The 16359-nt window shown below is 39.7% G+C and overlaps 1 protein-coding gene across 1 annotated transcript in view; it reads left to right on the forward strand.

Annotated features, from left to right (window-relative positions):
- Window positions 1–2390: 2390 nt before the first annotated feature.
- Window positions 2391–16359, forward strand: part of LHX4 (LIM homeobox 4) — a 99309-nt gene continuing 85340 nt past the window's right edge. Inside the window, exon 1 of the mRNA XM_070748998.1 lies at window positions 2391–2510. The gene's annotated coding sequence lies outside the window, so the exon portion shown is untranslated. The remainder of the gene's footprint in view (window positions 2511–16359) is intronic.

A 16359-nucleotide genomic window follows, 5' to 3' on the forward strand; every position in this document is an offset into this window, starting at 1 on the left:
ATTTAAACTGTTCCAAACTAGGCTACAAAAAATATTACTTCAGCAATAGAGTGCCAATTTATTTATTTATTTATTTATTATTTAGATTTGTATGCTGCCCCTCTCCGCAGACTGGAATTCACTACCTGACTCTGTTGTTTCTTCCCCAAGCCCCCAAATCTTCAACCTTAGATTGTCTACAGTTGATCTCTCCCCTTTTCTAAGAGATCTGTAAGGGGTGTGCATAAGCACACTAATGTGTCTACCGTCCCTGTCCTATTGTCCTATTGTCTTCTTTTATCATTACTTCCTATGTTAGGTTTATATATACTACTATCCTATACTTGTTTGATAAACAAACAAACATACAAATAAATAAATAAATTTGTGGCACATGTATATTAATGTGTTGTGCAAATCTACTCTTGTTCAGATTGCAATTCAAAGAATTGTACAATCCTTCTAAAAACAGGTTAATCAAAAACTGAGCTACACATGTTGTATGAACATAGTGTAACTAGAACTCTAAACAAGTGCCGTTCAGGATCTTCTTTACATTAACAAAATTGAACGGGTCCAAAGATGAGCTACAAGAATGGTGGAAGGTCTTAAGCATAAAACGTATCAGGAAAGACTTAATGAACTCAATCTGTATAGTCTGGAGGACAGAAGGAAAAGGGGGGACATGATCGAAACATTTAAATATGTTAAAGGGTTAAATAAGGTTCAGGAGGGAAGTGTTTTTAATAGGAAAGTGAACACAAGAACAAGGGGACACAATCTGAAGTTAGTTGGGGGAATGATCAAAGGCAACATGAGAAAATATTATTTTACTGAAAGAGTAGTAGATCCTTGGAACAAACTTCCAGCAAACGTGGTTGGTAAATCCACAGTAACTGAATTTAAACATGCCTGGGATAAACATATATCCATTGTAAGATAAAATACAGGAAATAGTATAAGGGCAGACTAGATGGACCATGAGGTCTTTTTCTGCCGTCAGTCTTCTATGTTTCTATGTTTCTTAACCGGGTAACCTTCAACCAACCATACGGAGCAGAAACTAAAGATCACAAGAAAAAAATCTTACAAGATATTTCCAGACAACTCTAACAGGAGCCCTTGGCTTGGATATAAATTAGGTTACAGACTAAGAGGCAGGGGCCATTTGCATCATCGTTAAGCATTTTGCAGGGATAATTTGAATAAATGGCCAATCCCTGTAGCAAAATTTCGTAAACTTCTTAAAACCCACCTCTGCCATCAGGCATGGAGGAACTGAGACATCCCCCCTTGCCTATGTAGCTGTATGTATGATATGTTTGTGTGTATGCTTTTTTATATACTGGGGTTTTTAGGCTTTTTAATGTAAAATTGTTATTGTAAACTTTAATATTAGATTTGTTACTGTATATTGTTTTTATCATTGCTGTGAGCTGTCCTGAGTGTCTGCGGAGAGGGGCGGCATACAAATCTAATTAATAATAATAATAATCATCATCATCATCATCACCATCATCATCATCATCATCATCTCCTTAAAACCCATCTCTGTCGTCAGGCATGGGGGAACTGAGATATCCTTTCCCCCTAGGCTTCTACAATTTATGTATGGTATGCTTATATGTATGATTGGTTTTTTAAAATAAGGGTTTTTAGCCGTCTTAGTATTGGATTGTCACATGTTGTTTTTACCACTGTTGTTAGCCACCCCGAGTCTACGGAGAGGGGAGGCATACAAATCCAATAAATAAATAAACAAATAAATAAATAAATAATAATAATCTGAGAGACATAAAAATCCCACTAATGTTTAATTTATGCAGCTGTTTAATTTAAACAAGTGTGGAATGTACCACTCACACTGGCTCCTGGGCCCGTAACCAATTTAGGCTTAAGACCCTATAATTTACAGTAGGGCAGATTTGATTTCCTAAACCAAACGTAGCTCCTTGGTAGCAAGTAGGGGGCTGGGGGTTGCAAAGGCTCCTGTTCCCTGAAGCCAGGAGAAAGCTAGGCCTGTGATCAGTCAAACCAGGCCTGCACGACCAAACTCCTGGATGGCTATTCCTGTCCTGCAACTAATTACCTAAATGGATGCAGGCTGTTGAGAGACAGTCACTATTCCCTAATAGAATTTGCCCTCAAGTGCAATTTAATTTTCTCAGAGGTTGTTTTCCACCCCCCTCCTTCTTTCTCTTCTACTGACCCACACACAGAATCACTTTCTCCACTCTACACCGTGGAGATCACAGCACCTTCTCTTCAGGGAGACCTGACGCCCTTTGCCTCTTCCTCTTTCACACGTTTTGGTTTCTCCTCCCCTTTTAACTTCTAGGGTCTCCCATAGTATTTTAATCTGCTCCTTCATAATTTCTGTCTTAGAAAATAAGTCCATCCAAGGGGCGGGGGGGCGGGGAGGAATTAAATACTAGGCACCAGGTCTGCTGTGCTACAAACAAGTTTCACTTCTCAAGGTTAGGTTATTATCCTCTACGTATCTTGAAAGACCTACCTTCCTTTTATCACTGGTAAGTACAGCCATTCTTATTTATGTACAGCTAATTCTGGACATCTGAAAGTTTTCTTAGATGAAACCGTTTAAAGCGAGGAGCACCAAGTTTAGAGAGAAATACAGGAATGTTCTTGTACCGAAACTGATGGAGATTTCCTGATGGTTTGGGGCCCATATTTCTATCAGCAAATAATTGCACTTTTCTTACAAAGAAAAAAAATAGACTCTATCGAGAAAAAAACTTACAAAAATGCCTGTATCATTGATGAGATTTTTTTTCCCTGTATCAAGATTAAGGGGAGCAGCTTCAGATCTGAGGACTCATTTCTGTTGTGGTTGGGATATGGTATATGCAGCTTACTGAAATGTAATTTTTAAGTTGTGTTTTTTTTTCATAATAGGTAGAATTCAGCGTTTTCTGTTTCCTCTGTATTGCTATTGCTTAATTTTGCACATGTTCCTTGTTAGGATGCTTTTCTTCCAGGTTTTCAAATGGGGGGTGGTGGTGCTTGGTTTATATATTATTAGTATTTATATTTTATATCACTTTCATTTGATAAGGTCGCCAAGGCAGTACTCCACAAACTGAAAATAGAATAAAAGCACTTTGTTATGAAAACGATATAGTGTAATCAATCATTTCACTGAAGACTTTCAAGAAATAGGTCCCTGGTTTCTCTTAAAGTAAAAGAAGCATCTTTAAATAACTAGAATGATTCCATCAGCTGCCAAATCTTCGTAGCAATTTCTCTGAAATTATTTCTCAGTGCTGACATGAGGTGTGCTGCAGCCTTTTTAGAGGAGAGAGAATTAATGGCTGCTGGCCAGGGAGGAAAAGAAATCTATGAGCAACACTAATAATCAAGCACACTAATGAATTTTAGACTAATTATGCTAAGTAATCCCATGCCTGCAGGCCAGCCATGTGAAGATGCGAAGACTGGGAGATGATAAAGACACCCAGGGAATTTTGTGGTTTAACAGGAATTTAGACCAGGGATTTGTTGTTCTGTAGCCAACATTCTACCTGATGCCCCAAGTCAAGTCTCAATCTAAATAGCTCCCTTAAATTCAGTAGACTTTAATTAATAAAAGGGTAAAGGTAGAACATGAGGGTTCATGTCCCTAAAATGAAATTATGCCAGGGTTGCTGATTTAAAGTCTTGTAGCATATTTGGTTCAGATGTGCTCTTCTCTTAAAGGGTTGGATATTCCCCTCTATAGAATATCTCTGATGTATCTATGAGAGGCAGTTTGGTCTAATGCTTAAGATACATTGCTAGAAAGAAAAAGAACATTAGTTCAAATTTAGTCACAAATCCAGCTGGGTAACCTTGGGCCATTCACTCTCTCTGCGTGTCTCTTGGAAAAAAATAGCTAAATGTGCATCAAAGTAAAACATTTAGGGAGAAACCTGAAGTATCCGTGTTGGGGATATATATGAAGAGAGATAATAAAATTCATAAAACATTTGCTTGAGATTTTTAGTATTTAGTATTTATTAGATTTGTATGCCGCCCCTCTCCGAATATTTTTTTTTACTGTGTTTGTTGTCAAAGAAAACAAACTGGTTTTAATTATACAAGAATTAATAGTTTATATGAAGGTTAATTCTTTTCTTACAAGTGTATCATGATAACACATTTTAGAATGAAGCATAAGGAACACAAATAGATGTGGTTCGTACATATGTCTTTAAAATATTTTTATTGATCAGGAGGGTTGTTTTTTTTTAATTGGCTTTATGTTTTGCCTTTTGGGTTATGTAGCCACCAAGCTTGCTGCTAAATTGTGCTAGCCAGGATTAGGATACAAACTAGAAATGAAATGATTTGAAGTAGAAAGTGTAGTATAAATAACAGAAAATGGTTATCCCAATTAGGGTGGGCACCTTCTATGAAACTGCTTTTTCCTGTGTGGTTCAGTTGTGTATTGTCCTATGCACAGTACTCCTGCAGAAGGATTCTATTTCTGTTTTGCTTTTTTTCTTTGCTAAACAGTTTTCCTTTGAAAAGAAAACAAACAGAAACACCAGGAAAGCTTAGCTTACAGTGTCATCTGGTCCTTTCCTAAAACTGTTTTGGGAGGCATGGGCTTAATGTATGGTAATTCCTAGTGTAAGAATTGTGATGCTCTAATTGATCAGGGTTTCTTCTACCTCAGAATGTTGGTAACTTCAAAATTATCAATGCTTGTGCGGTGCACTTTTCAAAGTACTTGGGATCCAGAAGGGTATTACTTCCGAACATGGGGGATCAGTACTTACCTAATATCCATCAATAGATTTATGGTCTAAAAACTGGTTTAATCTAGTGACTTGTTAAACCAGAGGTCAACCTTGGTGGTGGGATTCAAAAACTTTTACTACCAGTTCTGTAGGTTTGGCTTGGTGCTCATGGCAGGGAAGAATACTGCAAAATCCCCATTTCCTCCTGAACAGCTGGGACTTGGGAGGCAGAGAACAGATTGTGTCATGTCCAGTCAGAGATGGAATGTACCAGTTCTCCAAACTACTCAAAATTTCCACCACTGATTTCCAGAACTGGTCAGAACCTGCTGAAACCAATCTCTGGTCTGCCTGAAAAGAAGACAAACATAGAAACATAGAAACATAGAAGACTGACGGCAGAAAAAGACCTCATGGTCCATCTAGTCTGCCCTTATACTATTTCCTGTATTTTATCTTACAATGGATATATGTTTATCCCAGTCATGTTTAAATTCAGTTACTGTGGATTTACCAACCACGTCTGCTGGAAGTTTGTTCCAAGGATCTACTACTCTTTCAGTAAAATAATATTTTCTCATGTTGCTTTTGATCTTTCCCCTAGGTAAAACTGTTAAGATCTGTTCTTCTAGAAAAGCAACATTGAAAGACAGATGAGTTAGCAGGCTTTCTGCTATTCCCCCAGTAGCGTTAAAATATTCTCCGTTCTCCAGCTAATTAAATTTCTAGAACAGCTATGCAACCATAAGGGAGAATCTTAGGAATGACTATAAAAGAGTATCTCTTGTATTTGAACCTACACACAGATATACACATCTTATTTTCCCCGGCACCTTCAAAATAACCAACCTGGAGGGAGAATGTTCTACTTTCAGATACTTCTTTGGTGGTTGTGGACAGCAAGACAGTGTAGATACCATGCTGTACTTTCTCTCTAAGTTCAGAGATGATCTTCCCATGGTCTTAATGTAGTCCAAATCAAAATTGAAAGGATCTTCTGGGCGAAGGTGTCTCTGATCCATGACAATGGATAATCACTGCCTTTCCCATCTCTCTCTACCATTCCCCCTCCCTCTGCTTTTCCAACCAGTTTCCCTAATTATTCCATTCTGCCAAGGAGCTGGTTCATCATTCTTCTCCTCCCAGCATCCTTTGATTTATCTTTCTGTCTGAAGCACAGCTCTCTCCTCCTGCTCCTCTTTCTCCCACGGGAATTCAATTTTCATTCATTTTTCTGCTTTGCTAGATTGATATAGACCCTCTGCCCTGGTCCATATTACTCACTGCAACCAGGAGTGCAATACTGCAGAGAAGCTAGCTTTGAAGGGAGATTTTTTCCCCCCATACGCACGAAAAGGGCAAGAACCTTCACTGCAGAAGAATGAGATATGGTTTTTATCCTTCTGATGATTCTTCCACCTTCACTAAATGTAACCCTTCATAATATTTCTTGGATCTTATCTATGGCTATTTAAATATATTTATCTCTGTGTTTTCTGATCACACACACACACACACTAGATTTTGGTGGGAAGTAAAAAAACATGAATATCATAAACTTTTCTATTCTGGTCATTACTAGGGGTTTCTAAACCTGGGTGGACAAAACCAAAACCTGACCTTAGCAACAGTGAGTATTTGAAAATGAACATAAAGGTGAAAAATGGCAGTGCCATTTTTTGCACTGCCGTGTTCAGGATTTTTAAAAATTCTGTCTCCTTGCAGAAATGCCTTCTCTTAGAAAATGAATCTCTTCTTGCAAATTGCAATATTGATGAGGTCATTTTAAATACGTTCCTTTGGAATGTTATATGTGTGCTGCAAAATCAGGACAAACTCTAGAGGCAGCAGGGAGTTCAAAGGGTCCCATTTCTCTTTGCTGCCATCTAGTGGTTGCATGATTTTTGAAGCCAGGTTATGGTAACTTTCGGAAGATCACTTTAACATTCATTTTTTTCTCTCACTAGAGCACCATAGTTAAACATATTGGGAAGGCCATTACACAACTCCACCTGGTGTGTCAATTGCACTTTCCCCCAGATTTGGTGGCCTTTAGGCAGTAATGTCCTAGTCAACTCATGATTTTATTGTGCTTTCTTTGGTTTGTTAGCCACTCAGAGACATTGAGACGTGAGTGGCATGCAAATTAAATAAATTATTATTAATTATTGTTATTCCTATTACCTCAGTGCCTTCATTTACCAGATTCTTAGGACTAAAATAAATTTGTCAGTCAGTGAATGCAGATGTTTATTCAGAGGTCAACCAATTCCTTCATGAATTAAATTTCATTTTATCTGTCTTACACACACACACACACATTCCAACTGCAGTTCCTTCCTTACTGATTCAAGCAAGAGAGCAGGTGTAGAGATTCTCCTCTGTGCCCCTGCTCCTTATGGACAAAAGAAAATTACTGAACTCACACCCCAGCCGATCCCAGGTGTGTAGCCTTCCTCAGATTTTCCTTACATTGCAAGTAGAGCAATGGAAAAAACCCTGCAAAGACTTAGGGCTTGGAATACATTCTTCGCAGAGAGTAACAATGAAAGAGCTTGGGTACATTAATAGCACCTGGTTATGGCTGGAAAGAAATATCTGGAACAAGTAAAACAATGGGGAAAAACCCTTCAATGACAGGGTTTGGAATACATTCTTGGCAGAGTGTAACAATAAAAGAGCTTGCAAGCTGGTAAAAGCTGGGAACATTGTTAGCCCCTGGTTAGGGCTGAAAGAAACTTACTCAGAGCGAATTAGAGTAATAAAACAAACCCTGCAAAGACTTAGGGCTTGGAAATCATTCTTCACAGAGACTAACAATAAAAGAGCTTGGTTACATTAATAGTACATGATTAGGGCTGGAAATAAATATCTGAAGCAAGTAAAGCAATGAAAACCCCCCCAACAAAGACAGGTTTTGGAATAAATTCTGGGCAGAGAGTTACAATGAAAAGCTTGCAAGTCAATAAAACCTGGGAACATTGTTAACACCTGGTTAGGATAGGATAGGATAGAATAGAATAGATTTTTTATTGGCCAAGTGTGATTGGACACACAAGGGATTTGTCTTGGTGCGGATTGTGGGGGCAATATGCTGGCTCTGTTAAAAAGTGCTATTGCTAACATGTTGTAAGCCGCCCTGAGTCTAAAGAGAAGGGCGGCATAAAAATTAATTAAATAAATAAATAAATAAGCAAACAAACAAACAAACAAATAAATAAATTTTAAAAAAAGTATTTCAGATATTCTATTGAAAGTCGTGGACCAGTGAGTTGTTAGCATCATGAATCGTATCTGGCTATTTGATTCTAATTGATTCTGTTGTCTAAAACAAATCAAGCTGGTTTTCCACAGCAACCATTTGAATCAGTCCAGGGTTGATTGCCACAGGCCTACTGGAAGCACACTCTGAAGGGAAAAGGCCATCACTGTTCACCGTACACACGTATGTGCACACACAGTGTCAGATGATGCTAAGCTTGTAAAGTCTGTTGGGGCCATAAGCTTGAGAATGTCCATGCTGGGTGGGAAATTCTGGGAGTGAAGAGGGCCCACTTATTCTTTAATGGGTCTATTGCAGTGTTTTTCAACCAGTGCGCCGTGGCACACTAGTGTGCCATGAGACATGGTCAGGTGTGCCATGGGGAAGTTAAACATGGGTCCCCAAACTACGGCCCACGTGCCGGATACGGCCTGCGGAGGCCATTTATCCGGCCCGCCGCCAGCCGCCTCCATCCGAACATAAACATTCCCCTCACAATCCCTCCAGCTATCAGCGACAGGAAGAATGGAGGCACAGGGAACGCTCACTGACCAATCACCTTCTAGGTTTCATCCCGACCACTAGCAATGAACCAATAGCAGGCTGCCTCTCATCCACACCCAGGAAGGTCCCTGTTTGGGCTGTCGTGCACTTGTCATTGTGTGGCCGTGGCGAGTAGTTGAAGCTGCTACTCCTCCACATGGTCCCGATTTCTAATCGTGGTTTAAAGCTAAAATTTGCTGATCTTCCTTTGGACAGTTTTTGGTTATTTGTTGCCAAGGAGTTCCCCATTCTGGCCAACAAAGATTGCTCCCATTTTCAACCACATATCTATGTGAACTGAGCTTCTCAAGCTTGACTGCGATAAAAACTAAAAACATTCCTGCCCTTTTGTGTTCATCGAAAGAGGCCCAGGTTTCACACTAAGTGAGTATAAATATATTTAGAAACTATGTTATTAACTATATGTATAATATGTACTGTGTTAGAATGTCATTTTGTGTCATTTTGGTTAGCGGTGTACCCCAGGATTTTGTAAATGTAAAAAATGTGCTGCGGGCCAAAAAAGGTTGAAAATCACTGGTCTATTGGATGGTTTTGAGGAACATCATTGGATACAATACTGCCAATGTCCTATGAGGTCATTCCTTCTTGTTCCTGCTTTCTTATACCTGATCCTTCAGGTTGTACTTCCTTCCTCTGTTGGTTGCAGAAATTGTATATCTCACATTAAATGAAATAATTTTCAATTAGGCATACTTGGGGAAAAAAACCTTGGATCTGAGTTCATCTTGATGATATCTTCATGAGCTTCTGTGATCTGAGCAATGCCTTCTAGCAACTCCAAAGTCACAAATAAGAAAGGATTTATAATCCTCATGTGGATGCAATTGTTTTAAAAAAATGCATTTTATTAGCTGAGAGCCAATCCCAACTGAGAATTGTTCCCAATCTCTCCCTTCCCACTCCTACATCCTTCTTGCGCTCCCCCCCCCCTCGCTTCCTTTTGCTTGAAGCTCCTTTCAGTGTGAGAGGGAAAACCAAATAGAAACAGGAAGGAAGCAAGGACAGAAAATGGGGCTTGGCTGCAAAACAGGAGAAACATAGAAACATAGAAGACTGACAGCAGAAAAAGACCTCATGGTCCATCTAGTCTGCCCTTATACTATTTTCTGTATTTTATCTTAGGATGGATATATGTTTATCCCAGGCATATTTAAATTCAGTTACTGTGGATTTACCAACCACATCTGCTAGAAGTTTGTTCCAAGGATCTACTACTCTTTCAGTAAAATAATATTTTCTCATGTTGCTCTTGATCTTTCCCCCAACTAACTTCAGATTGTATTCCCTTGTTCTTGTGTTCACTTTCCTATTAAAAACACTTCCCTCCTGAACCTTATTTAACCCTTTAACATATTTAAATTTTTCTATCATGTCCCCCATTTTCCTTCTGTCCTCCAGACTATACAGATTGAGTTCATTAAGTCTTTCCTGATACGTTTTATGCTTAAGACCTTCCACCATTCTTGTAGCCCGCCTTTGGACCCGTTCAATTTTGTCAATATCTTTTTGTAGGTGAGGTCTCCGGAACTGAACACAGTATTCCAAATGTGGCCTCACCAGCACTCTATATAGCGGGATCATAATCTCCCTCTTCCTGCTTGTTATACTTCTAACTATGCAGCCAAGCATCCTACTTGCTTTTCCTACCGCCTGACTGCACTGTTCACCCATTTTGAGACTGTCAGACATCACTACCCCTAAATCCTTCTCTTCTGAAGTTTTTGCTAACACAGAACTGCCAATACAATACTCAGATTGAGGATTCCTTTTCCCCAAGTGCATTATTTTACATTTGGAAACATTAAACTGCAGTTTCTATTGCTTTGACCATTTATCTAGTAAAGCTAAATCATTTACCATATTACAGATGCCTCCAGGAATATCAACCCTATTGCACACTTTAGAGTCATCGGCAAATAGGCAAACCTTCCCTACCAAACCTTCCCCTATGTCACTCACAAACATATTAAAAAGAATAGGACCCGGAACAGACCCTTGTGGCACACCGCTTGTAACCTGTCTCTGCTCAGAATACTCACCATTCACAATAACTCTCTGTTGTCTACTCTTCAGCCAGCTGCAAATCCACTGAACTATCCAGGGATTAAGTCCAATCTTCACTAATTTATCTATCAGCTCTTTATGTGGAACCGTATCAAAGGCTTTGCTGAAGTCCAGATAGGCAATATCCAGGGCACCACATTGATCCAACACCTTTGTGACATAGTCAAAGAAATCAATGAGATTAGTCTGACATGATTTACCTTCAGTAAAGCCATGCTGATTTGGGTCCAATAAGTTATTGTTAAGAAGGGCATTTTTCAGCTGCTTTCTGGGACTGAAAAGTTGAGGGGATCCAAGCAGGGGTGTGTTCTAACTTACCTCACTGCTGCTTCGCTTCTTCAGGATGATGACCGCATGCACAGTGCCAGAAACCCGGTTTCTGCACATGCTCAGAAGAAAAATAATTTTTTTAAAAAAATAAATAAATTAAAAATGTAAAAAAAAAGCTGAAATCAAGATGGCGGCCACATGCACAGTGCTGGAAACTCAGCTTCTGCACATGCTCAGAAGAAAAAATAAATAAATAATTTTCCAAAAAAAATATCAACTTTTTTAAAAGATGGCAGCGTCATAGACCAGCACTGACCAATCCGGTTCAGCGATGTCATCGTGACATCACCAGTGGGTTGCTCCTGGCTTGGGCAAACCAGTCCAAACCAAGAGGAACCCACCCCTGGGATGTTCTTTTAATCCTATCTAATCCTAATCTATTTCAGCAGTGGGTGTCCAACCTGGATTCTACTTGCCAAGGCATTATTCCTTAGACCAGTGTTTCCCAACCTTGGCAACTTGAAGATATTTGGACTTCAACTCCCAGAATTCCCCAGCCAGCAAATGCTGGCTGGGGAATTCTGGGAGTTGAAGTCCAGATATCTTCGAGTTGCCAAGGTTGGGAAACACTGCCTTAGACCATTGTGCTTTAGTGATTTGGCTTGTGCATCAGTTCCAGTATGGCTATCTAATTCTCCTAGCTGTTGCTAGGATTGCTTTTATGAAATTGACTATAGTTCTCCTGCCAAGATGTAGCTGCATTAGAAAGAGTGCTGATCCTTATTGCAGAGCGGGGTGTGTGTGTGTGTGTGTGTGAAGTAATAGAAATATAAATTAAATTTATATGTCAATACACTTAGGAGGCTCTTGTATGCGGAGGGCCTCTGGCCACACTAAAGAGACACTGCAGTTCGGCTCTTCCCCTGGACAGTTGACTCCTAGAGCTAATTGTGCTTGGAAGGTCTGCAGCTCAGTTCCCAGTAGATTCATATATTGGCCCTCTGGGCTTCCCCTGGCACGCTTTAACTCTGAGGCTGACTTGGACTAACAGTCATTAGCTTTGATGCTCCCATGCTGGCTGGATGATGATCCTATACATCAGCAGGGAATGCTCCAGTGAGTCTTTTTTTTTTTCATTAGGCAGCAATTGAATGCAAGGTTTTAAAGATGTAATTTTCAAGAGTTTGGCAGCTGTTTTCAGCCTGAATTCCAGATGCCTTTTTTTTCTTTTTGCAAAATAAGCCAAGTGGCCATTTGGAGTGGGGGTAAAATGGGAGCAGCATATATAAAAATAGGATTACCAGATCTGGGCTGCAACAATCCGGAAGACCAAACCATGGCTTAATAAATTTAAACTTAATATTAACCGCTCCAAACTTGACTGTAAAAAATATGACTTCAGTAACCGAGTTGTCGAAGCGTGGAACTCATTACCGGACTCCATAGTGTCATCCCCAAGCCCCCAACACTTTACCCTTAGGTTATCTACGGTTGACCTATCCAGATTCCTAAGAGGTCAGTAAGGGGCGAGTACAAGTGCACTAGAGTGCCTTCCGTCCCCTGTCCTATTGCTCTCCTATATCTCCGATACCTTTCATCTATTCCTATATCTCTTCTTCTATTCTTTCATTGATATATTCTATTCCTATATCTTCTTTTCTATTATTTCTTAGATATATTTTACTATGAGTATCTCCTCTGTAACCTTCATCATGTATTTTACTATGTGTATATTGATATATACCCACTAAAACCCTCATTGTGTATTGGACAAAATAAATAAACAAACAAATAAATAAATAAATAAATGAATGCAGAGACCCTTGAGAGCCCCTTTAAAAAAAAAGTAGATGGAGCTTAAAATATATCCCAATGGCACAAAACTAGAAATTGATCTTAGAGGGTTATAAAGACATCAGAGCAACCCACTATGACACCAGTAATATTTTACAAGGAATATAGTACCTACCTTGGAAGATAAATTCTTGCAAAATCCAGCTACAAAAGAAAAGGTCAGAGACTTTTCATTCTACTGTGTGATATATAAGTGGATGTGGGAGGAAAGGAGGAAGTCAGATGTATGGCCATTCACCCAACATTTCTTTAATCCTCTACTTTCCATTTCATAAGCTACAAAACAAGACTGATTATTTACACCTTGAGGGTCAAACAAGACATGTATACACATAAAGGTTGTAATCATGATAGCAGTTAGTAGGTACAAATGTTCCTCCATAAATGGTAGGACCATTAACCTTGGTAGCAATGAGTAGAAAAGATAATGAGATTCTCAAGGACACTTCTTTCAGCTCGGCTTTGTATTGGCTTTCACATCCTACAATCTCTAGAGCAGTGTTTCCCAAACTTGGCAACTTGAAGATATCTGGACTTCAACTCCCAGAATTCCCCAGCCAGCGAATGCTGGCTGGGGAATTCTGGGAGTTGAAGTCCAAATATCTTCAAGTTGCCAAGGTTGGGAAACACTGCTCTGGACCACTGATGGCAAACCTTTTTTGGTTCGCATGCCAAAAGGACATAGGCCTCACTGAAGCCTGGGATTGTGAAAAAATGGGCAAACCGGAAGTTTAGAAAACAGACTTCCTGTTCCACCGTTGCGTTGTTTTTTGCACTATCTGGTTTCAAGAAGCTTCCCTGAAGCCTTCAGAGTGCAAAAAACAGCACAACAGAAAAACAGGAAGTCTGTTTTTTTAAACTTCCGGTTTGCCTGTTGGGTTGTTTTTTGCACTTCTGGGTTTCAGAGAAGCTTCCCTGAAGACTCTGGAGGGTGAAATGGCCAAAAATCAGCTGGATATATTGTGCATGCGCCCTGGAGCTCACATAGGGCAATGCCTCATTGCTTTCTGATATGGCTCCATGTGCCACCTGTGGCACGTGTGACATAAGTTTGCCATCACTGATCTAAATTAGTTAGTCTGGAGCTGCAACAGGGGGAATCACAGGTTGGGGAAAGCTGGTCAGATTACATTACAACCTGTTCTGCCAGCGTGTCTCAACCGCCTATAATTACAAGGTAATTAGTCCAGCAAGACACACACCACACGATAAAAGGAAAACCCAAAAGTTTTTATAAACAGATTTTCTGGTACACACAAGGCACAGGTTAAATGCAGTCCAATTGCTCACCCAATAACTGGGAAATTGAGTCCAATTCTAAAGTCCAGAGAGTCCACACACACAATCCTGAACAGCAAAAACCACGATCTTGACGAAACAATGAATCAGATAAACTGCCATGAGGCTAAAACACCAGGCTGCACTTTTAACTGTAGCTAATTACAGCAGTCCCACCCAACCACAGGTGGTCTCATTTTCTCTTGTAATAATCCTTCAGTTGTTGTCTCCTATGCATCACTCTACACATGCGTGGATGTGTCATTAATTCTTGCTCAGAATCCAGGGATGATACAGATGACTGATCTCCTCCTGGGCTGCCTGCCAAACTCCCCTCTTCCCTGTCACTCACGCTTCCTTGATCACAAGAGACTTCGTCGGCAGATTCTACTGGGAGTAAAACAGGCCTGCGGCATGTGAATGTCTCCCCCACATCCACCTCCACATTTCTTGGGGCAGGAGCTGGGCCAGAGCTAACCACAACAACAACCTATTGACCCCATGTGATCATGTGACCATGGGAATGTTGCAATGGTCATAAGTGTGAAAAACGATCATAAGTCACTTTTTTCAATGCCGTTGTAGCTTTGAATGGTCTCTGAATGAACTGTTATAAGGTGAGGATTACCTGTATAAGCAGAGGGGATGCTATTGTCAAGAAGGTGTTGGAATGTTGCCCCATGAGGAAACATTATTTCATTATATTATTTCCTCCAAAAGACATGGGTATGGTTTTATTTTATTTATTTATTATTTAGATTTGTAGGCCACCCCTCTCCGCAGACCATTGTCACATTATGTCATCACTACAAATGGAATGAGAGTTTTGGCTTTTGTGAGGTTGAAAAGGCTTTCTTGTTTTAAAAAAATGAAATAGATATGGTAAGCCTATATTTATTTTGTTAATGACCATGATGCTTAATCTCAGTGAAAAATCTTAGGACTGAGAATAATATTTTACTATGGAAATGCATTCTATTTTGAAAATGTCTCATAATGCAAGGTTGGCTATAGTTACTCATCAGTCAGGGCCACTCAATATTATCAGATTCTCTGCTCGATATTGTTTCTCTGTGGGTGAGCAATATACTTAACTCAATTACTGAATCAGTCCATTAATTCAATTTCTGAACTAACCTATTTTTAATTTGTTGAATATTTAACTAACTAAAAGGACTTTGATTTCACAACACTACTGCCTCCAATTAACAAATGTTAACATTAACCAAGATTGTCATGTTGTGTGAAGGCGACTTAGTTAGGTATGTGATGTAAATCCAGGCATGGTATTTAAGAAAAACTATAACAACTAAATTCGGTGTCACACTGTGCTGTGGTTAGCTCTGGCCCAGCTCCTGCCCCAAGGAATGTGCAGGTGGATGTGGGGGAGACATCCACATGCTGCAGGCCTGTTTTGCTCCCAGTAGAATCTGCCAACGAAGTCTCTTGTGACCAAGGAAGAGTGAGTGACAGGGAAGAGGGGAGTTTGGCAGACAGCCCAGGAGGAGATCAATCATCTATATCATCCCTGGATTCTGAACAAGAATTAATGACACATCCACGCATGTGTAGAGTGATGCATAGGAGACAACAACTGAAGGATTATTACAAGAGAAAATGAGGCCACTTGTGGTTGGGTGGGGCTGCTGTAATTAGTGCTACAGATCAAAGTGCAGCCTGGTGTTTTAGCCTCATGGCAGTTTATCTGATTCATTGTTTCATCAAGATCGTGGGTTTTGTGCTGTTCAAGATTGTGTGTGGACTCTCTGGACTTTAGAATTGGACTCAATTTCCCAGTTATTGGGAAATTGGATTGCATTTAACCTGTGCCTTGTGTGTACCAGAAAATCGCTTTGACATTTAAAAAGGGAGCTGTTTCTGTTTTTCTGTTTATAAAAACTTTTGGGTTTTCCTTTTATCGTGTGGTGTGTGTCTTCCTGGACTAATTACCCTGTAATTACGGGTGGTTGAAACACACCGGCAGAACACACTCTATATAATATTTGCTGAAAAATAAATTCTTCAATACTACGTATAAGCAGGAGGGTAGATTTTAGTATCAAAATCTGATATGTAAGACTTCCAAAACATGATCAGCCTCTACCAATAAGAAATACTCCTCCAATCAAAGCACAACAGATACTAATAGTATAAGTAGCTGTTGCTAGATCATCTAATGAGGTGAAAAATCTAGGAGAAGATTCAGAACTTCAAGTTCAGCCCCCTAATAATTCAGCCTCTTGCAGCCTGTCTGCCATATTTATCCAAGATACCTTTTTCAGGGTCGGAATTCATTTTTTAACCAGCTACCCTGGAAATCTGCAAATATGTAGCTACTCTACA

This window comes from Erythrolamprus reginae, chromosome 3, assembly GCF_031021105.1.
Source record: "Erythrolamprus reginae isolate rEryReg1 chromosome 3, rEryReg1.hap1, whole genome shotgun sequence".
Lineage (NCBI taxonomy): Eukaryota > Metazoa > Chordata > Lepidosauria > Squamata > Dipsadidae > Erythrolamprus > Erythrolamprus reginae.